The sequence below is a fragment of the Myxocyprinus asiaticus genome, chromosome 1 (assembly GCF_019703515.2).
Source record: "Myxocyprinus asiaticus isolate MX2 ecotype Aquarium Trade chromosome 1, UBuf_Myxa_2, whole genome shotgun sequence".
Classification (NCBI taxonomy): Eukaryota; Metazoa; Chordata; class Actinopteri; order Cypriniformes; family Catostomidae; genus Myxocyprinus; species Myxocyprinus asiaticus.
This window is the reverse complement of record NC_059344.1, coordinates 12914615-12938055: the sequence shown is the minus strand read 5'-3', so window position 1 is coordinate 12938055 and position 23441 is coordinate 12914615. Positions and strand designations below refer to the sequence as shown.

The following is a 23441-nucleotide window of genomic DNA, read 5'->3' as shown; positions in this document are numbered from 1 at the left end:
GAAATGCTACACATATTAATAATAAAACAGAGGTTGGAAGAGAACACTTTTTGTCAGTAGTTTTGACCTATACTCTGTTTAAAGGAATAATTCACCCACTTGTTTTTCTTGTGCAGAACACAAACAAAGATTTTTAGAAGAATATCTGAGCTCTGTAGGTCCACACAATGCAAATGAATGGTGACCAAAACTTTGAAGCTCCAAAAAGCACATAAAGGCAGCATAAAAGTTATCCATACGACTCCAGTGGTTAAATCCATGTGTTGTTAAAGGGATAGTTCTCCCAAAAATGAAAATTCTCTCAGCATTTACTCACCCTCATGCCATTCCAGATGTGTATGACTTTCTTTCCTATGCAGAACACAAACAAAGATTTTTAGAAGAACATTTCAGCTCTGTAAGTCCATTTAATGTAAGTGAATGGGTCCCAGAATTTTGCAGCTCCAAAGTCCACATAAGGGCAGCATAAAAGTACTCCAGATAACTCTTGTGGTTAAATCCATATCGTCAGAAGCGATATGATGTGGATGAGAAACAGATCAATAATTACGTTTTTTTTTGTTTTTTTTTTAACTATAAATTCTCCTCCCTGCTCAGTCAATTTTCACTTACTTTCACTTTGACATTCTCCTTCTGTTTTTGATGATTTAAAGTCTTCATGCATATCACCCCCTACTGGGCAGAGAATTTATGATACAAATATTGATCTGTTTCTAACCCAAACCTATCATATCGTGTCTGAACACATGGATTTAACCACTGGAATCATCTGGATTATGTTTATTCTCCTTTTAAAATTAGCTTAAAGCTTAAAATTTTTGGCACCCATTCACTTGCATTGTATGGACCTACAGAGCTGAGATATTCTTCTAAAAATCTTTGTTTGTGTTCTGCAGAAGAAAGAGAGTCATACACATCTGGGATTGTGTAAATAATGAGAGAATTTTAATTTTTTGGTGAACTATCTCCTTAAATGTTCCAATTTTTTATGCAGTGGACGGAAGATGACCGAAGTCGTGTCACAGACCTATAAAAGGATGAGGGGCTGAGAATCAGTTCAGCAATGTCTCCCAAAGGACTTGGGCAGAGTAAGGTAGAGGAAACGGCTGTATAGGTGGCTGTCCGGGTGCGTCCACTGCTGCCCAAAGAGATTTTGCACAACCATGAGCGTTGCGTCACTGCAGACCCAGAAGAGAGGAGGGTCATCCTGGGAAATGACCGCCACTTCCACTGTGACTTTGTTTTCGAGGAGAGCTCTAGCCAGGAGGATGTGTATACAGACTGCGTTCAGCCCCTCACTGAGGCTTTCTTTCATGGATTCAATGCCACTGTTTTTGCCTATGGGCTGACAGGCTTGGGCAAAACCTACACCACTGGAGAAGCCAACATTTGTAAGTCTTTTATGTGTTGTTCTTTTAAGTATCATATATGGACGTGCAATGCATTATTGTAGCTGATGTGTTTAGTAAACAGATAAAAAATGTGCCTTTCTGGAGTTGCTTACAGCATATTATTAATTGGGCTTCATCTAGACAAGTTTTGATTCACAAGGCTAGGAAAGGTTTGTCTGTGTCTTGTTAAAATGCTTCCTTGTGTTTGCACGTTGGTGCTGCCAACAGCACCTCCCCCGGTTCAGTTGCCACCGCTTCCCTTGCCTTCTGAGATCTTGCTTTTTAGCATTCTACCTCACGGTGTTATTCACTGACCTGCTGTTGTTTTTTTTTTGGCCACAGCCACTTTTAGGAATGACGAACAGGGTATCATTCCCAGAACTGTGGCCGAGATCTTCAAACTGCTGGACGAGAATGACCTCAGTGACTTCTCCGTCCGGGTATCATACATTGAGGTTCACAAAGAGGTCTTCAGAGATATTTTGGAGGTTGAGACAGACATAAAGACATACATATTCAAGTGGATGAAAAGGGCAATGTAGGTAAGTTGCATGAGAAGAACTAATGCAAGTTTGCTAAGAGACTTCTGGAATGCTCCTGGGTAGTATATATGTATATATATATATATATATATATATATATATATATATATATATATATATATATATATATATATATAACATACAGTGCATTCAGAAAGTATTCAGACCCCTTAATTTTTTCACATTTTGTTATGTTGCAGCCTTATGCTAAAATGCTTTAAATTATAATCTTTTTCACATCAATCTACACTCCATTCCCTATAATGACAAAGCAAAAAACAGACTTTAAAAAAGAGTCTGAAATATCACATTGACATAAGTATTCAGACCCTTTGCTATGATACTTGAAATTTAGCTCAGGTGCATCCCATTTTTCTGGATCATCATTGAGATGTTTCTACACTTTGATTGGAGTCCACCTGTGGCAAATTCAATTGATTGGACATGATTTGGAAAGGCACAAACATGACTTTATAAGGTATCACAGCTGAAAATACATATCAAAGCAAAAACCAAGCCATGAGATCAAAAGAACTACCTGCAGAGCTCAGAGACAGGATTGTGTCGAGGCACAGATCTGGAGAAGGCTACAAAAAATTTTCACTGCATTGAAGGTTCCCAAGAGCACAGTGGCCTCCATAATTCTTAAATGGAATAAGTTTGGAACAACTAGGACTCATCCTGGAGCTGGCCGCCCGGCCAAACTGAGCAATCAGGGTAGAAGGGCCTTGGTAAGAGAGGTGACCAAGAACCCGATGGTCACTCTGGTTGAGCTCCAGAGATCATGTGTGGAGATGGGAGAAACTTGCAGAAGGCCAACAATCACTGCAACACTCCACCAATCTGGGCATTATGGCAGAGTGGCCAGACGGAAGCCTCTCCTCAGTGCGAGACACATAAAAAATCACCTAAAGGACTCTCAGACTGTGAGAAACAAGATTCTCTGGTCTGATGAAATGAAGATTGAACTGTTTGGCCTCAATTCCAAGTGTCATGTCTGGAGGAAACTAGGCACGGCTCATCACCTGTGCAATACCATCCCAACGGTGAAGCATGGTGGTGGTAGCATCATGCTGTTGGGGTGTTTTTCCACGGCAGGGACTGGGGGACTGGTCAGGGTTGAAGGAATGCTGAATGCAGCAAAATACAGAGATATCCTTAATGAAAACCTGGTCCAGAGTGCTCAGGACCTGAGACTGGACCAAAGGTTAACCTTCCTACAGGAAAATGACCTGACAGAACTCGAGAGGCTCTGCGAAGAATAAAGGCAGAAATCCCCAAATCAAGGTGCACAAATCTTGTTGCATCACACCCAAAAAGACTTGAGGCTGTAATCGCTGCCAAAGGTGCTTCAACTAAGTACTGAATTAAGGGTCTGAATACATATGTCAATGTGATATTTCAGTTTTTTTCTTTTTAATAAATTTGCAAAGCATTTTAGCATAAGGCTGCAACATAAAAAAAATTAAGGGGTCTGAATACTTTCTGAATGCACTTTGAACATTACAGTGTGTGATATATATACTTACTTACTTATATACGTACTTATAATTTACATGACCGTTGAAAGTTTGGAAATACAAAGAAATTTTATTCTTGATAGAAATTGATGCTTCTCTTAACCTCGTTAAATTGATCAAAAACACTACCTTGAACATAAATGCTGCAAATTATTATACAATTAAATTGTTTGAAATAGCTGTTTTATTTATTTATTTAAACATTTAATTTTTACCCCATTTTCAACAGTCCTACTCCAATCTGCTAAGAAAATAATGTCATGTAATCGTTAAGAAATTATTCGAATTTGCTTATGTGGTACTCATTTTTTAAAACACTTAAACACTTTTTTTTAATTATTTTTTTTTTTTTATTAAGTATGGACATCTTAAAGGAATATTCCGGGTTCAATACAAGTTAAGCTCAATCAACAGCATTTGTGACATTATGTTGATTACCACAAAAATGAATTTTGACTTGTCCCTCCTTTTCTTTAAAAAAAAAAAAAAAGCAAAAATCTGGGTGACAGTGAGGCACTTACAATGGAAGTGAATGGGGCCAATTTCTTTATTGTATTTCTTGCAAGTCACTTTATTCTTGCAAGTCAAATTTTTGGTTTAAAAATGGCCAAAAAGAAACAAATCTTTCTAGAAGTGCATCAGTCTGTTGTTTATTTGAGAGTTGAAGGCCATTCCATGCACTTCTGTCTTGAGAGGGAAGTGGGACGGCCCAGATGCACAACAATAAGAGGAGGAGTACATTAGAGTCTCTAGTTTGAGAAACGGACCCCTCATTGGTCCTGAACTGGCAAATTCAATGACCAGTACATGCCAAACACCAGTTTCATTTGGGATGTTGGTATTTTAGGCAGACTTTCAATGAAAAAGCCACATCTGAAACTGGCACACACACAATATTTAAAGGGTAAAATGTGTGATTATTTTCTTTTACAATTAAAAATGTTATAGTGTTTCAAACGTTTGAACTGTAGTGAACATATGAGGAGAAGTGTTTATCTTAGGCCCTGGTCACTATTTCAGTCTTTTTAAAATTGTAAGTTTTTCACCACTTTAAATCAACTTTTAGCCATCATTAGTTCATTGTAGATTAACTAGACCTCCTATGACAGCATAAAAACCGCATGTATACTAATTATTGTAGAATTGGGGAAAAAGTTTTAGATTATTTGGGCATTGCTGAAATTGCTTGAAATTTCATGTCAACTAGCCTCCTACAATATCCTTAAGGGTAATTTTAATATTATTTTCTGCAAAAGCATGCCTTTTCCAGTATATAACAAGCATATATCCCAAATAAATGTTTTTTCAATAAGTTCTTTGGGATAAAATCTTATTCAGGAAAATACAGACATCTTTTGTGTTTATCCGCAGTGCTTTGCGGTGTGAAGGAATGTGAAGTGGAGGGACTTGATGAGGTTTTGAGTGTCTTAGAGTCAGGCAAGATGGCCCATCACATGGGGGCCACCCAGATGAAGCCCCCATTCCAGTCGCTCTCACACCATCTTCACGGTGCTCATGGAACAGAAGCGTGGAGGTTCTCGAGCAGCGAGTGAAACTGCGCAGATCCTCTCTTCCAAATTCCATTTTGTGGACCTGACTGGATCAGAGCGCATCCTCAAAACCGGCAACACCGGAGAGCGGCTCAAAGAGAGCATTCAGATCAACAGAGGACTTCTCGTTCTTGGAAATGTAATTGGAGCTCTTGGGGACCCCAAAAGAAAAGGCATCCATATCCCAAATAGGGATTCCAAAATCACCAGGTACAGATCACTTTGCTCATTTTATTTAATGATGGTTCTAGTATGCTTCCAAAAAATAGTCTAAATCAAACCTTTTTGGCTAATTCATAACATAACTAGAAATTCAGTAATGCAATTTTCATAAGAATCATCAAAATGTAGCATGTGTGATATCTAAAAATGACACACAGCTGTATATTTCTTTACACTATTTTAGGTTTTTACTACACTGCTCAACTCTGTTTGACCAAATAGTTTAGGCCAGGGGTCGGCAGCTTTGTGACAACCTTGTAAAAAAAATTCTAGTTTATTGGTGTGCCATATCAGCATTTGGAAAACAAGTGCTTATGTCATCCCTTCAATTACAAATTATTGTGTTAGAGCAAAAAAGCTAGCCAAAGTCAATCACCGCTGTGGCTCTACGGTGAATGAGTGTGGGACGACAGTACCAAATGAGTCCAATTGGCATTTTGTGCAATGCTGTTTAAAATGGTCTGCAGTGCACAGTTGAAATGGGTCTGCATCACAATACACTGTCTGCACTGTGCTGTCCAGTGGGTTACGCAGATAATTGGTAATAGCTATGCGTTGCCTATGCTGTAGGTTCGATGCAGAAGTATATATCAGCCTTAAGGTTGTTGACCTTTGGTTTAGTCAGTATGATTGCAACAAACTGTATGCATCTTTGACTTAAATGACTAAATTCAGGCATGAAACTCTACAACTCTATAAGCTGATAGGTCTTTGAAATTGTTAGCCAATCAGCTTGCTAACAAGTGTTATGTCAAGCCAGTCTGCTCACATGGTCATTTGACATGTAATTGGGTAGCCAATCAGCATTTTCTCTCTTTGCTTAACATTTAAATTAGCTAATTTAGCAAGTAAGCCAGTTCCGTGCAACACGCTACAAGAGTTTTCTATGAAACCCTCCACGTCCCCAGTACCACATGTCTAGCTCTGCTATATGGGGATTGTATTTATGTCTAATTGTGCAGCAGCATGTAATACATGCTTGAAGCAGCATGTCTTGTGTTTGTCCAGTTGTGCTGCAGCAGTAGCATGTCCACATGCTTAACTCAGTATGTTTATGTTTGTTTTAGCATTTGCAAGTCTCTGTGCTTGCTCTGCAGCTTTTGAATTTGTCAAGCTGCATTACTTGCTTTTCTCCATTCCTTATTGTTGTCAGGACCTTAAAGGACTCTCTCGGAGGCAATGCCAAAACACTCATGATTGCTTGCATAAGCCCCTCCTCTTCAGACTTTGATGAGAGCCTAAATACACTCAACTATGCCAAGCGGGCTCGTAACATCCAGAACCGGGCCACGGTCAACTGCCAGGGGGAGCCTGACTGCGTTGATGTCCTGAACTTCAAATCAGTCCACTGAGACGAGCCCTTGTAAACCGCCAACGCTCTGAAACCCGCAACATCACTCGCTCTGACCCTCAAAAGAGGCTTCAGCCCCTTGAATTGGACGTTAGCAAGCTGCAAGCCAAGAGCATCCACTACAGGACGTGCACAGACTCAGCCTACAGGCTTTTTACAGAGTTGCAGGGGGAAGGGACTCTGAACGCAGGTCAGCTCCTGCGGGTGAAAGGGTGGCTGTGCGCCGTAGAGGAAGAACGTAGTGGCCTGACCTCAGCATCAGGGCTAGACAGCGGCATAGAGAGCAGCTCTGCTGAGGACAGTACAGCACTCAAAAAGGGACAGGCAGCACTGAGTAACCAGGTATGCTGTAAGCAGATCCAGTTTGAAAGTTATTTTTGTTTAAATAAGTTTTCGTAGTTACAGTTCATCATAAAGGGTCATTTACTGTATATACGTTGTTATGAAATTAAAGGTGCTTGCTGTTAGGTCTTGGGCTGCACAACTGAGTGAGTAACTGAGATTACAATTACAGCTGCCAGGATTACAAAGTTACAGACATTGCAATTGCTCACTTTGTGTAATTTAAAAACAAATTTGAACAGTTTCATGCTAGTCAGAGTGTCATTAAATGGGTCTCCATACACATATTTTAATGCGCATTTTGAAATATCACATAAAAACTGCTGGATGGAAACACCAAGATGCGAATAAAATCTTTTTTCTTTCATGAGCAAGCACCACTCGTGTTTTCTTGAGAAAACATAAACATTTTAAGTGAAGTCTTAATTTCTGAAATACCATAATGTCAACTTTTGAATGTTTACATGATTCTCACTGCAGTGCCATTTATTTGTGCCGAATGACCGTGAACATGTGAAAGAGAATTGGAGAGGAGACATAGAGGACTACGTTTCCCAGCTGCTAGCCAATATACAGCAACTAGAACAAGAAAACACTGACTTCTTAGCAGCCTTAGAGGATGCAATGGAACAATACAAACAACAGGTGAGGGAATACAAAAAGGTCTTTACCAAAGTCTCTGTGGTTAAAAATATGTTTGTTTGTTTTTTGTCTTTTTTTACATGGAGGAGGTCGGCCACTTATGGGTGTTCCCATATTGACATTACATGACCAGCTTTGTCATGCAATTAACAGTTACTACTACTACTACTACTAATAAAACTTTTTACTTTATATAGAGTATAAACATACAAGTAGGGTACAACAGGGCTAAAGGCACCCCTTAAGGAAATTTAGTTTTTTTTGTTGGTTTTTTTTGCTAACAAAATGTCAAAATGTCAATTTTTTATTGAATATTGATGGAGCAACATAATCTGTTTAAAAGAAATAATAATGGAAGGTTGTTTCGATTAAAATTCAGTTTTTAAAAAAAGGTGGTGAGGGAGTCTTTTACCCCACACTTTGGTTAAAAGGTTCCCTCACTTGGGGTAAAAGGCCCCTAGGGGGTTTAAAGTGATATTGTATTGTGTAGATAGCAGGCCAATAGTTATGGGGCACAATTTGTCTGCTAATGCAAATAATTTTGAGACAGCAAGATGCTTTTTGAATAACAAATTAAGATTTCTCTTTGAGCTTACTCAAAATAACTACTACAGAAAACGTTACACATTTGCCATTTTATTACATCTCAAGTATACTATAAACAAACTAATCTCTATTATGATTGGATCAGTCAATGTGAGCCCACTTTGAACATTTTTCATAACAAATATATTCGCCGCACTTAAGAAAAAACGTGTTTAATAGGGGCCTTTAGCCCCTGCAGCATGGGGGGCTTTTTACCCCAAATACTATCCTTACACTTATTGAACAGCTATTGAAAAATGTTTGATTTAATGAACTTAAACAAAACAGAAAATGATGAATAATTTTTCTCAAAAGAAATGTGTTAAATTCAGGGATTTTCATTAGCTGCAGAAATTTGCAACATTTTAAAACATCATAAAAATTAGATCAAATTGCCTCAATCAACCTTTAGACACCGCACAATATGATCTCATGGAACAGGAAAATCTTCCAGTGCATAGGGACAGACGGGTGTTAAGGAAAGTACTGTGGTAGTTTTTGTTGTTATTTAGTGTTTTAGGAGAAAAAAAAAAATCAGTGGAGCCTTTTACCCCGTGGAGCCTCGTTGTACCCTACATATAAACAAAACAAGCACACCAAACTATATATTGATTGGCTGACCCTGCACTCTGACCCCAGCCTAGCTGGGATATGTGAAAAAGAAGAATTTCACCGTATATGTGCAAATGTATAATGTGTGATAAATAAAGAAAATTATTAATTATTATATTAACTCAATATACATACTACAGACACAATATAATGGAGCCTGACTCAACCAGAGTCGATGGTATGATGCTATGCGACTCACCAGACAGTCCAATTAGATTGAGTATAAGTGAAAAATGAAGTGTTCAAACAAACAGTGATGAACCGCAGCTCTCACTACAAGATCAAGGACAAATGCAGTGACATCAAGCACAGAGCACGAACAATGTGGAGGAAGTAGAGAACAAGTTGTTTTTGCAGCTTGTTTTCATAAATGCTGTTTTTGCAGTTAGGAGGAAGATTTTAGTTCTGAAACTTACACCATGTTCTTATAGTACAATGAACTCTTGTCAAAAGATCAAAACAATTTATATATAATATATAAAATATATAGTCTATTTGTTATGTTTAAACTGCATTTACGTTAGTGGTCAACCAACATATAAAAAAAATCTGCTGATTATTAAAAAAAAAATGTAGTTATTGACATCGGCCGTTACATTTTCTCATTTTGGCCGCAGTTAGGGGTTAGAGTTAGATTGTTAAGCTGCGAGGGCGCCGAGAATAGCCCGCTGGCATGTAAAGGAGCCGTCTGTGACATGTAAATGAACAATCACAGTTTGTTTTGTTACTGCCAAGTTCTCACAGTGGCTGAAGTAGTAAAGATGCTAGCACAGAGGAAAGAGACAGACAGCGTTTTGGTTAAATAGCAAGTGCATTTGTGTGGATTGGTTAAGCGCTCAAGGAACAGATGTGTTTTCTGCTGTTTCTTGAATGCTGAGATGGTATCAGCAGATTATGTGGAGGTTGGAAGCTCATTCCACCACAGGGGAACAGAGAGGTTGAATGATCATGACTTTGTGCCTCTTTGCAACAGGACCACCAGGCGCCGCTCATTTGAATCCAAGCAGCAGATCTGGGCCGAGTAAACTGGAAGCGGTCAGTAGATTGCTGCTCTCGCTGTATCCGCACTAGCACGTTAGAGTAACTTTAAAGTAAAAGCGCTTTATGTGCGCTATAAGTAAATGGCATATTCACTGTGCGCTGTATTTACTATTAGTTTGATTCAGTCTTTTGTGAGAAAACCCGTGGTTGCTGGACTACTGTGTGCACTGTTATTTCCTTCTTCCTAATATATTCACAATTTATTTGTGCAAAAAAAATTACTAAAATTGGATGACAAAACAGAAATCTGCTTTGGTCTCTATCTACCATTTAAAATACAATTGTATTTTTTTTAAAGATGATTTTTACAAAGTTAAAGTTTTGTGTGAAATTGAGTAAATATATTGCTAGATAAAAGTTCATTTTTTTTATTCTTTTTTTTTAGCAATTTTATGTATTTGTTATTTACTATTTTAAATTTTGTAATAGATCTGGATTATATTCGCCTATAGGACACCCTGCTCTCTGGATATCTTTATTGGCCATTAAAAAAAACCATGTCGGTTGACCGCTAATTTACATTACATTTACATGTATTAAGTTAAAAGACACCTCTTCAAAGCGAATTAAAAATTAAAACAATACAAGCAGAAGCAGTTCATTAGCATAGCATTCAGAAGCATATTGTTTTCTGTGCTTTGAGACACATGATGGTAGGAGAATAGTACAGTGTTGTATTGGTGTGATACAGAGAAAAGTACAAGACGAGTAATTTTGTTTGCTGTGACTTGATGTTTTAGCTGTGATACAGGATGTAATATTTATCAGTTTAAATCTGTCACAATTTTTGTAAAAATAATTTTGCAAATCACTATATTACTATTTACTAAATACTATTTTTAAAAAAAAGAGATGTCAAAGTCCATTTGTTTGTATATTCAGGTTTTTTTCTGTTTTTGTATATATTTTACCCATTGAGATTGTTTTGACTTGGTATCCCTGACCACAAAAATATCACTGTAACACAAGCAGGCAACAAAGCAAAGCCATCAGGGTGATAGATAGAATATGTGACTGATCAGAGCTCAGCTCTGTATCAAATTGTTCAGCATGACCAATAACCACTTTAATACTTTCAGTTCTGTTTTCAATTGTTACAAAATCTTAAATTTCCAGTCAGAGTGTGGGATTTTGGATCCGTTTTCCCCAAGCAGTGTAGTGGAGAAATTCTTGCAAAACCACCTCAATTAAGAGAGACCCTGCTGTGCTAATTATCTGAGCTCAAATTGAAGTCACAAGTGAGCCGCAGTCGACAACTAATCTGTCACATCTGACATACGTTGCTGTCAATCACTAATATCAGAACTATATCAGCCTTTCTCAACTTTTGAAAAATCTCTGAAAATAGGGACATTGTGTGGTCGTTGAGCAAGACAAATCTCCTGTTAAATGCTTGGGTGGAGGAGGGAATAGAACCATAGAGTTTTTGGTCACATTTGAGAGCTGCACAAAATCCTTTAAAACCCAATACAAAGGCTTGGTATATTTACTGTCGTCATCTGTCACTATGGTTACAGGCATTACTCAAGGTTTTCTTGAGCAAAAGAAGGAGATTGACCTCAGTTACCTGTCCATGCAGACATTATTTAGTCCGCTTCTGTCTGCTGTTGCATGCACAGAGCAGTCTGAGTGTCACACCTGTTAGTAAATACCATTTCTGTGCATGTAGCACTAAAAAAATTAAAGGCTCTTGAAAAACCTCATGTAGTTTTTTATAAGGATTTTAAAACGATCTCACTTTAAAGGGTTAGTTCATCCAAAAATGAAAATTCTCTCATCATTTACTCCCCCTCATGCCATCCCAGATGTGTATGACTTTCTTTCTTTTGCTGAACACAAATGAAGATTTTTAGAAGAATATTTTAGCTCTGTTGGTCCATTCAGTTCAATTGAATGGTGGCCAGAACTTTGAAGCTCCAAAAATCACATAAAGGCAGAATAAAAGTAATCCAGACAACTCCAGTGGTTTAATCCATGTCTCCAAAAGAGATATGAGAAGTGAGGGTGAGAAACAGATCAATATTTAAATATTTTTTTTTTACTATCAATCTCCACTTTCACATTCTTCTTTTGTTTTTGGCGATTCACATTCTTCGTGCATATCACCACCAACTGGACAGGGGGATGAATTTATTAGCCCAGCCTGGTGGAGTGGGGCTGCTGCAGCTGAAACAGAGACCTCACACTACTTCCATCAACTCACTACTAGAACTGTCAGACAGCTCCGGCCGTGATGCAGAGAGAAGCTTCACCAGACAGGTAATTGATGTGTTTTGATTTGTCTCCCAGCATCCGTGACCACAAATACTCATCAACTTTAATTTATAGGTGAAATCCACAGCTGCCGCCACTGTGGCTGAGCTGTTGGTCGTACACAAATGTCTTCAATCAACTACCACCTATCCATATAATTCTGCGCTGACTCCACCCACAGATCTACATTTGATGATTATTTTTCAAGTCTGTTGTTTGTTTGACAAGGAGGCATTTGATGTAACATCTGTAGACAGAACTATTCGTTACTGCAATAAGCCACGGGAGGGTGTATTTCAGTGATTTTACCACAAGTAAGGGATGTTCTCTGATTTGTGTGTTGTATAAAATCTCCTTAACCATGTTAAAATCACTGTTACACACGCCCTCTTATGGCCTATTGCTTTTAAAGCAATCCGATAAAAGACCAAATTTTAAATTTGAAATGGATGATTATTAAGGCTGTCGATTTAACGCATTAATTCGGTGTGACTAATTGTACAAAAAATAATGCGTTAAACAAATTAACGCAATTAATCATGTCCCTGGACCGTAAAAAGGAAGATTCATAGCACCATCAGAATTTAATCTTGAAGTACCACCTGTTTTCAGCAAGGGGCAGTATGCGAAACTCCAGCTATTTAGGCAACATGCAGCTGTACAGACAACAAAGCACACCAAGGCTTGCTTGACTCTAGTGACAACACGATGAGAATGCGTTCTTACGTTCAAACAGCTGGACGGAGTGCAATTCAGAATGCAGGGATCTCAAGACATGTTTTTCTCATTTTGACACAGCGACGTAAAAACGCTGAGTTTATGTCATGATGCAACCAAAATGCTCTAAAAGCTTCCACACCTGTCTGACGCAGGTGTACATTGACACGTCCTTGGAACAGAAAAAAAATGGTTTGCTGTGGATTGTAGGCCAATGATAGGCTTATGTTCAATAATATTGAAATAAATATCTTGCCTTCTAAAGCCACATTTTGTCTTATCAATGCTTTACTTGTCTGCCACAATAATGTAATACATTTTAATTTTCAGAAGTTTTATTTTTATAATACATATTATATTTATAATTATTTAAATAGAACTATTTATAATTATTTGATCATTATTGAATTATTGTTATTTGAGGGGCTTTCTCAGCAAATATTTATATAAGCAATTAAATGCGATTAATTTAATTAATTATTCGCCATATCATGTTATTAATTTGATTAAAAATGTTAGTTGATTGGCAGCACTATATTTATCATTGTTAATAATATTTAATAATAATATGGATTTAAGTTTTAAAATGGCTCATTGCTTGGGAAATTTTTCAGATCCAACGATATGCTGCACATGCGCCAAGTGTGAATTCCGTAAACTGGTAGCATTGTGGGGCGAAAAGTATATGCGCCGTTCACGCCCCACAAATGCAGAATGTGTGAAATGGGCCTATCTGTTGGTGATATTGTTGATATATGGACTTGGCTCACTAATATAGAATTCAAATAATTTGTGGTGTGCATGAATCGGTTATTTTGGCTTTGAACGTGGTTCATACGATCAGATTTCAGAGTTGGAACTATCCCTTTGGTCATTTTGTTACCTTTGTGTGAGCTGTTTCTTAGGTTGGAATTGGTGCATCTGTAGATAGCGGCTCATTTTCAGACCAGTCCCAGTGGGGGAATGAAAATACAAACTATGAAAGCACAAACTATGAAACCTTTGGGAAAGGAGTGAACCGAGATTGTGAAGATGGCCACATTAAAACCGGCAGAGACAAGCGCAAGTATGGATGAAATTGGTATTTAGCCTGCATTGATAAGAAGGTCTATTGAGAAGAAAAGTCTAAACCGTTTTGCATTGGCAACATTCTTGACAGATCCATCAATATTACCTGGACAAAGAAAGATGCTTCATCGCTCCAAGTATCCTCTGCCGTTTTCAGGGCAGCTCTGCCTCAAGTGCTTGGGCTTAGCCATCCAGTTGTACAATGCACCAGATCCACATGTGAGTCAAACATCCATGAAAACATTCGACAAGCTTTGGAGGTCTCAGTGTTTGTGTTTCACTTTTTTCCCTCCATTATTCATTCAGGTCACTTTGACTGTTTTGATTGATTCTCCAGCTAACAGCAGCATTGGCGAGAACTCAGTGTGGGAGAGTGGGAGAGGTTTTGGAGGTGAGTTTTGCTCAGAGAGAGGGCTTTTCCAGGCCCAGCAGAAGATCAGAGAGCTCTCCATTACCATCCGGATGAAAGAGGAACTCATTAAAGAGCTGGTCAAAACAGGTGAGCATCATGCACCAAAAGAATCATGCCCATTAAAATTGAGGGGCACGTGCCCCCTCGGATTTTTGAGCCAGGTGGATTTTGATTCAACTTTCAAAAAAATTAGGGCTGTTGATTTATGAAAATAAATAAATAAATAAAACAACGACTAATCATGCCTGTTCGAAATTTCTGTAAAAAGGAAAGCTCCGACCACCTGAGCAATTGCTGTTCCACCTTGATGCAGAAGGGGGCAGTCAGTGCTCTAGCTTTAAAGGCAACACGCCTCATCAAACCAACGAGAGCAGGCAGCACAGCCTTCCACAGATGCGCTGTTGCACTCAATGACAGTTGGACCCAGCACAACAGCATACAGGGTGTCCTAAAAACACAGCACTTATGACTAGAGATGCTGAAAACTAGTGAGACAACATGCAACCAAAGTGAGATGCTCTAAAAGTGCCCGTCTGATGCATTAGAACATAGATCAGCAATTAAAAATAGAACAGAGAGAAGTAGGTCAATAATAGGGTTATGTTCAATGATCTGAAACTAAAACAAACAATATTTTCACTTTTAAAGCCACTTTTTATATTGTCTACTCTAAATGCTTTGCTTGTCTGTTGCCACAATATTATATAATTTATTTGTATTATCTGAATTATGATATTTATTAAGCGTATTTATTATATTTTTACTAGGGCTGTCAGTAGATTGCATTTTTTAAATTGTGATTAATCTCATAATTATTCATAGTTAATCGTGATTAGCCTCAGATTTTAAAAAGTAGTAAAATTTGACTCTATATATACTTATTTCCTGTCATAATGCATTTATTTGTTCTTTGGAAAGAACAACACAGTAGAACAAAACAATACAGTATGTAATGTAAATGCTTTAACAATTAGAATTAATAATACTGTATATAAATAATTATAATTAATATAATTAATAACAATTAATTTCCAAACACCAGTATAAAGACAGAAATACTCTAAAATAGCTCTAATTCGAGTAACATTAAACATTTCCCATAGTCTAGGTGGGATGTTGACTGATTGAATAAAACTAGTATTCATTAAAATGTGCATTAAACCCTCATTTAATGAGGGTTGGCTGTCTGTCTTTTCACTTTAGATATGGAATGCACGTGATTTGTGTCAGGGATTCCAGCGCTGCATTAAACTCCATATGAAAATCACGTCTTGTTCTGCTTTTAGCGGTGGCACTTCCAATATAAAGATAATTCATCCGAACTGTCTGGTGATCATTAGATGACACTTCAGAAGCTCGGCGGCAACAGGTACAAAGTTGAGATTATATGAAATTTGAGTAGAAAAACTAGCTGCTCAGTGGGCTTGTAAGAATTGACATGCTTATGTGGTAAAATGCTGACTTACAAAAGATGCGTGAAGGACTTCATTGCAGTCCCGCGAAGCCCTGTAGCATTAGTTTTATAAGAGGTTCTTTCTCCCGCACTTGATCATTGGCACGGACTTTAGTGTGTATATGAGTGTAATGTCCCCACTAAACACATCGCAAAGGTTCTGCCCTCAAACATTGTTTATAACTCACACGGAGCCGAATAAAATGTCAGAATCTAATGTCAGATCGGTACACACCTTAATTGCGTTTAAGAAAAATTAACGCGTTAAACATTTTAAATTAATCGCATGCGTTAACGCGTTAAAACGGACAGCACACATTTTTACCATAATTGTTTTAATGATTCAAAATTGCCTTTATTTGGATGCCTTTTTCTGTAAATATTGGAAAGCGATTAATTGCAATTAATTCGATTATTCGGTCCATCAAGTAATTAATTCGATGAAAACATTAATTGACACATCTTTGATAATTGTTGTAGGTTAGAAGAGTGTGTATCTGAAACACTGTGGCAGAAATCACCCATTCACATATCAATCCAGTCGAGTCCAATATCTGCACAATCCATAGATTATTTGCTTTAAAATGAAAATTATCTACCAATCCTTATGTTGTTTGAAATTCATATGACTTTTTTTCTGTGGAACACAGATGTCAAATCTACTCATTTCCAGACTACGAAAGTGCATGGTATCTGTCAAGTTGCAATTTTTCTTGGTTTAATAAAAATTAAAAAATTATAAATAAATAAAAAATGATATATTACGTCGGGATTTGAACCTGGGTCCCCTTGTGCGCTAAGCATAAAGTGTTATAAAAATAAACTTTTTTTTTTCTTTGGTCATGTCCTGTCTCATCTAGGGCATGTGTACCAGTGATCCAGGACTGCCACTGGCATATATAAAAGGAATAATATATAGTCAGCTGGTCATTATCGCATAATAAACCCAGACAAGTTGATCAGAACCCTGGCTGCCTGTACATTGTTCTGCTTATTACATGCCTACTTACCAAATAAATAAACAAATGGACTTTAAATATTGAGGTGAATTATCTGAGTTGAAATGATTTTGTTATATGAGAAGAAAGAGATGGCAGAGATATATACTGTGATGTAATATAGTTTAAAATGAATTATAATAATAAAATTACAGTATGATGTGAGACTAGTGATGATTTAATTTAGATGTTCAGAAAAAATATTTATTATAATTAAAATGTTTATATATTATAGATTTTTATAGGTTATTAAATTGACATTTATTACATAGATTTTTCATACAAGTAATTAAAGGTGCAATCAGTAAAATTTGTGCTTATATAGCTGCATAGATTCAGCATCGCACAAAAACAGACGTTCATTGTTACCGATGTTATTGTAAAATGCGCTTTTTGCAGTCAGCCATGGTTAATTTTTTTCATGAGTGAAAGGCCTAAAATTTCAGGTGATTATTTTGATAAAGCGAGTAATAGTCGGCAGGTCATATGATTAAATTCAATGAAAATGAATAAGCTGTGCAATGCTAGGAGCTCATTTTAAACCCATGTAGGATTTTTTCTTTGTATATACTGTAATTATCTTTCATTATGAGTCATTTAGATTGTTTATTAATTTTGTTTATAATGTTTCATATTCCTGTACTATTGCAGTCATAATTTTCTCTTTGTTGTTCTCTCTCTCTCTATAGGTAAAGATGCCCAGGATATAAACAGGCAGTACAGTCAAAAGATCACTGAGCTGGAAGCAGAGCAGGCCCGTATGGAGTTCACAGAGGCCCAAAAGCAGCTGCAGGACCTGGAGGTGCAGGGCAGCCGTGACGCAGCTGACCGCTCCAAAGCACAGGAGTGCAGGAGGAAGATCGCAGCTGCACAGAGCAAAGTTCAGGTCTGAGTCCTGCGGCTTTGGCTCGCCGAGAGGCATCATTATGGAAATCCCTTTTGAATGTTTATCTGTGAAGGTTCACACATTTTTATCTGTGCAAGTATTCTACAAGCACAAGAACAAGTAATTGATTTTGCAATTATTGCTGTTGCATATGTCATGATTTTGCAGGTTTCTGACATTTAAACAAACAAACACCCCTGTGACAGGTGTGTAGGACACGGTCTGATGTGGGAAGAGTCGAAGAAGCCCTGCACACTGTCATAGCTTGCAAACGTACCATATGTTTGGCCTGTTGATCTTTAGCCATTTAAAAAGAGTCAGAAACGTTTACTACTACAGTAAATATTTGCAAGCTACAACTACTGTATATGCGGTATTCTGTTATTCTACTGATTCTGTCAATAAAAGTTAAATGTGAAAATAGATTATATAATTGGGTACTTGATGCATTTCATGTCATCTCTCTGCACGTGGTCCTGCTTTCAGGTGTTGAAGCAGAAGCAACGGGATACTGCACGACTGGCTTCCTTGTCTACGCAGAGCGAGCGGCGCGTACAGGAACTTGAGAGGAACGTGGAGAACATGAGGCAGCAGCAGGACCTACTGCAGCACCAACTGCGAGAGGAGAGCCAGCAGAAAAGACAGCTGGAGAGTGAGATGCAGAAGGGAAAACACAGAGTCAAGGTGAACCGACTCACCTCAGTATTGTGTTCTGTCTTTATCAGTGTAGGTGGGGGTACGAAGCCATGTGGAAATGGAAAGTAAAAATGGAATGAAAGGTGAAGCATTTCATTTCTGCACTAGCAGCACCAAAATAATTTGTTTTCAAACAACTGCAATGCATTACTGGTGGTGCTTGTTAAGTTGCTATTTGAACAAACCCCTAACCTTGCGTATTAAATTTAGATGCATAACCCATCCCACGCTGTTTGTGCTGCATACATGAAAGATAGTCATGTGGCTTGTTGAGGAGAGGGGTAATATTACTTTTCCAAAGTGATCTTGACTTAGTGACTTATGATTTTTGCCTGGTAGATAATTAAGGGGACAAAAAAAACATAGACTTGCAGCTAGACTTGCAGCCAGAATAGCACAGAAACTTTGGGGTGGACTCTTTTGATTTTGACTCTTTCTGCTACCGATACTGGTATCGGAATTGGGTCCAATACTGCACTCAAGTACTTGTACACGTGCTTGTAAAAATGCTCCTGTATAATCTGACAAACGAACATCATTATGTAAACATTCAGCACACAAATTAAAATCATGTCCTAGTGTGATTATTAAACTGCAAAGGCTGAGATTTAATAAGATAAATATACAGTTTGCATGAGCTACACGCTTCAAATGTGAGTGCTTGTGAATGTGTGAAGCCAGTGTTGTGCTTATGCTACCTGCTTTTACCTTTTAGAGCTCCTTGGCTCATACACGGATAACACCATCATGAGCATTGTGTGCCTTGTTTATAGCAGATGACAGCGAGCGGAGCGCTAATTCATTTTGTTGTGCAAGGCACATACAGACTACATATTTATTTAATTAAATAGGATCCTTTTGTGGTTTAATAATCACACTGGGTCATGTAGTGATCTGCTTTTCCGGAAGTGAGAAGCTATTGTCAAAACAACACAGAAACTCTTCAAAATAAAAGCCTCCGCCAAAATAAAAGCTCAATTTCAATGGGAAAAAGTATGAAAAATATATTACTACTGTATAGTTATGTAATATTCACTGTATTACTACTACTACTACTACTACTACTACTACTACTACTAATAATAATAATAATAATAATAATAATAATAATAATAATGTCAAAATTAATTGTGTTATATGTAAGCAATACCTGTGATGCTCTGTTATGCAGCACTTTGTTTGATAAAAATAAATCCAAGGTTGTATATTGGATTGTGCTGTGAGGTTCTGTATAAAATAACTTTATTTAATAAAAATAATAGGATATTTTATTAAAAACTAATTGCTAAATTGTTGTATTTTAATTTGGTTTGAAGATTTAATTAATTAATTTCTTTAGACACTATTTTTAATGATAGCATTTAAATAAACTGTTGATATGGAATTCAGGAAAAATAAAACAAATAAACTGGTAATGTTATTGGCGAGTACCGAAAAAGGGAAGTATGGTATCGGGACATCCCTACACAACACCCTAGCTTTGTGGCATCAGGTTTTCCAAGCACCATGTGCATGTAAAAATCTACTTATTCTTTTGTTGTCTTGTTGGCACAGAAATGACACATTTCACCTTTTAAAAGTCTTTTTTTATTTTTATTTTATAAAAGTGTTAATCACAGACTTTTTAAAGAACTGTGATTTGTTCTGTGATGATCTTTTTGATCTTTTGTGACCTTTGTTTCAGTATTTTAAAAAAAGAAAATAAAAAAGTACTTCTCAGTGTAATTTCTCAGTTATTCTTGTGTTTGTCAGTAGTGGTTCATTTAACAAACATTGTATTTCTCTTTAAAAAGGAGTTGGAGATCAAGAACGAACAGCAGCAGAAACTTCTGAGGATTAAGATGGAGGAAATTGCAGCGTTCCAGAGGCAGAGGAGAAGTGGAAGTAACGGCTCTGTCATATCACTAGAGGAGCAAAATTGACAGCATGCTCTTTTTCATCACGACCTTCCCTCAGCTATCACGCAACAAAATGTCCTTTTTTTTATAACTATTTACTCTGCCATGGTGCTTAATAGTTTGAAAGATTTTTGAAAGCATTATATTATTTATTTTTTTCGTGGCCAAGAGTATCTTACAGTAGTTTGTTTCAACATGTTCAGAGTTCAGTTTGCCTAAATTTCCTCTCAGTGTGGTAGTAGTATGTCTTTGTTGAGATTTACTAAGGGTAATAATCCTATTGGAGTGTGTTTCATTGTGTGACTTTCAAAGGATTTATGGATATATTTGAACTAGAGCTGTCATTTGATAATTACTTGAAACACTAATTTGAATTGAATGAAAGGTGCGGTCTTTTGAGCATTTTTTTTAAGGATGTCTTCTTGGACTTACAGTGACACCTAGGGGCATGGATGCATCATTCAAACACAGAATTCAGTTACAGATGCAATTGTAGAAATTCACTGTCATGATTCATTTTATTCATGAGAGAAAGTGTTCAATAATAGGGCAGTCACTGAGATTGAGTAATATTCGACTAGTCATGTGATCCTACCATGTCTCACCCATTAGGGGACCCTCTCCATGTAGCTTAAAACTACATGAGTGCAAGTTCTCATGACTTTAATACATACAGTTGAATTCAGAAGTTTACGTACACCTTAGCCAAACACATTTAAACTCAGTTTTTCACATTTCCTGACATTTAATCATAGAAAACATTCCCTGTATTAGGTCAGTTAGGATCACTACTTTATTTTAAGAATGTGAAATGTCAGAATAATAGTAGAGAGAATTATTTATTTCAGTTTTTATTTCTAGGTCAGAAGTTTACATACATTTTGTTAGTATTTGGTAGCATTGCCTTTAAATTGTTTAACTTGGGTCAAAAATGTTGGATAGCCTTCCACAACCTTCTTATAATAAGGTGCTGGAATTTTGCCGCATTCATCCAGACAGAACTGGTGTAACTGTCAGGTTTGTAGACCTGCTTGCTCGCACACGCTTTTTCAGTTCTGGCCACAAATTTTCTATCGGATTGAGGTAAGGGCTTCGTGATGGCCACTCCAAAACCTTGACTTTGTTGTCCTTAAGCCATTTTGCCACAACTTTGGTGGTATGCTTGGGGTCATTGTCCATTTGGAAGACCCATTTGCGACTGAACTGTAACTTCCTGGCTAATGTCTTGAGATGTTGCTTCAATATATCCACATCATTTTCCTTCCTCATGATGCCATCTATTTTGTGAAGTGCACATGATGCTGCCACCCCCATGCTTCATGGTTGGAATGGTGTTCTTCGGCTTGCAAGCCTCACCCTTTTTCCTCCAAACATAACGATGGTCATTATGGCCAGACAGTTAATTTTTTGTTTCATTAGATCAGAGGACGTTTCTCCAAAAAGTAAGATCTTTGTCCTCATGTGCACTTGCAAACTGCAGTGTCTTCTTCATTGCTGAGCAGCCTTTCAGGTTATGTCAATATAGGACTCATTTTACTGTGGATATAGATACTTCTCCAGAATCTTCACATGGTCCTTTGCTGTTGTTCTGGGGTTGATTTGCACTTTTTGCACCAAACTACGTTCATCTCTAGGAGACAGAATGCATCTCCTTCCTGAGCAGTATGATGGCTGCGTGGTCCCATGGTGTTTATACTTGCGTACTATTGTTTGTACAGATGAACGTGGTACCTTCAGGTGTTTGGAAATTGCTCCCAAGGATGAACCGGACTTGTGGAGGTCCACAATTGTTTTTCTGAGGTTTGGCTGATTTCTTTTGATTTTCAATGATGTCAAGCAAAGAGGCACTGAGTTTGAAGGTAGGCCTTAAAATACATCCACAGGTACACCTCCAATTTAGTACACCTCCTATCAGAAGCTAATTGGCTAATTGTCTAAAGGCTTGAAATCATTTTCTGGAATTTTCCAAGCTGCTTAAAGGCACAGTTAACTTAATGTATGTAAACTTCTGACCCACTGGAATTGTGATATAGTCAATTAAAAGTGAAACAATCTGTCTGTAAACACTTGTTGGAAAAATGACTCATGTCATGCACAAAGTAGGTGTCCTAAACAATTTGCCAAATCTATAGTTTGCTAATATGAACTCTGTGGAGTGGTTAAAAAATGAGTTTTAATGACTTCAACCTAAGTGTATGTAAACATCTGACTTCAACTGTATGTTTCAGAATTACAATGAATATTCTTTAGAAGTAAAACATTTTAAATAAGGAAACAAAAATGACTGAGTGCAACCAAGGGCATAGCCAGGAAATTAATTTTGGGTGGGCTTCAACAGAAATGAATGGACCAAGTATTCGCTCAATTAAAAAAATAAATAATTTCTTAACAACAGAGAAGTGGCGCTTTTAAACAGTTCTTTCACACTTTTAGAAATCAAAATGGTGTTTTTTTTTTTTTTTTTACTATTTTATAAATATATATTTGAAGTCAAAGAATAATCCCAAATATTCTCGGTGGGCTTGGCCCACCCTTGGCTATGCCACTGAGTGCAACTTTATTCACAAATAATCAAATATATCAATATTTGCTAAGACAAGCCCCCAAATGAATATAATTCAAAGACATTACATTATTGTGGCAGACTAATAAAGTATTGAATAGACATTAAAAGATGTCATTTTTGACAACTGGAGAGACATTGTCATATTGTATTTAAGCCTATCATTTTGTTTTCAGTTCACAGCAATAACTTTTTTTAATAGAGTTTCTTCAATCTGTCCCAGATTTACAAGTATTGGGTAAATTATTGAAGCATTAATATATATAAATATAAATAATATATATTTATATATATTATATTAATAATAATAGTTATATTTTTTATATAATTAATTGTATTAAAAGTACCTTTATATTGAGATGTTACATTGACATAGCAAAATTATACATTACCTCAGCATTGCTTGTTTACATTCTGTTTCTATTTAATTATAAAATAAATACATTCAAAATATCTCTGGGTGAGCAGAAGATCGAGGAGCAGAAACGCTGGCTTGATGAAGAAATGGAGAAGGATTTGGTACAAAGGCGAGGTCTGGAGGATCTAGAAGGAGAGCTCACCAAGAGAGAAGAGATCTTAGCCAAAAAGGAGGCCTTGCTGTTGGAGCACAGCAGCCTGGAATCCAAAAAGCTTCACTCTAGCCAGGTCTCTTTGAACTTTGTTACTTGCCATGTCCCATCATCCAACAACCATCTTAGT

The 23441-nt window shown here is 37.1% G+C and overlaps 1 pseudogene; it reads left to right on the top strand.

Annotated features, from left to right (window-relative positions):
* The first annotated feature begins 1063 nt into the window (after positions 1-1063).
* LOC127454455 (kinesin-like protein kif7) overlaps positions 1064-23441 on the top strand; it is a 36387-nt pseudogene continuing 14009 nt past the window's right edge.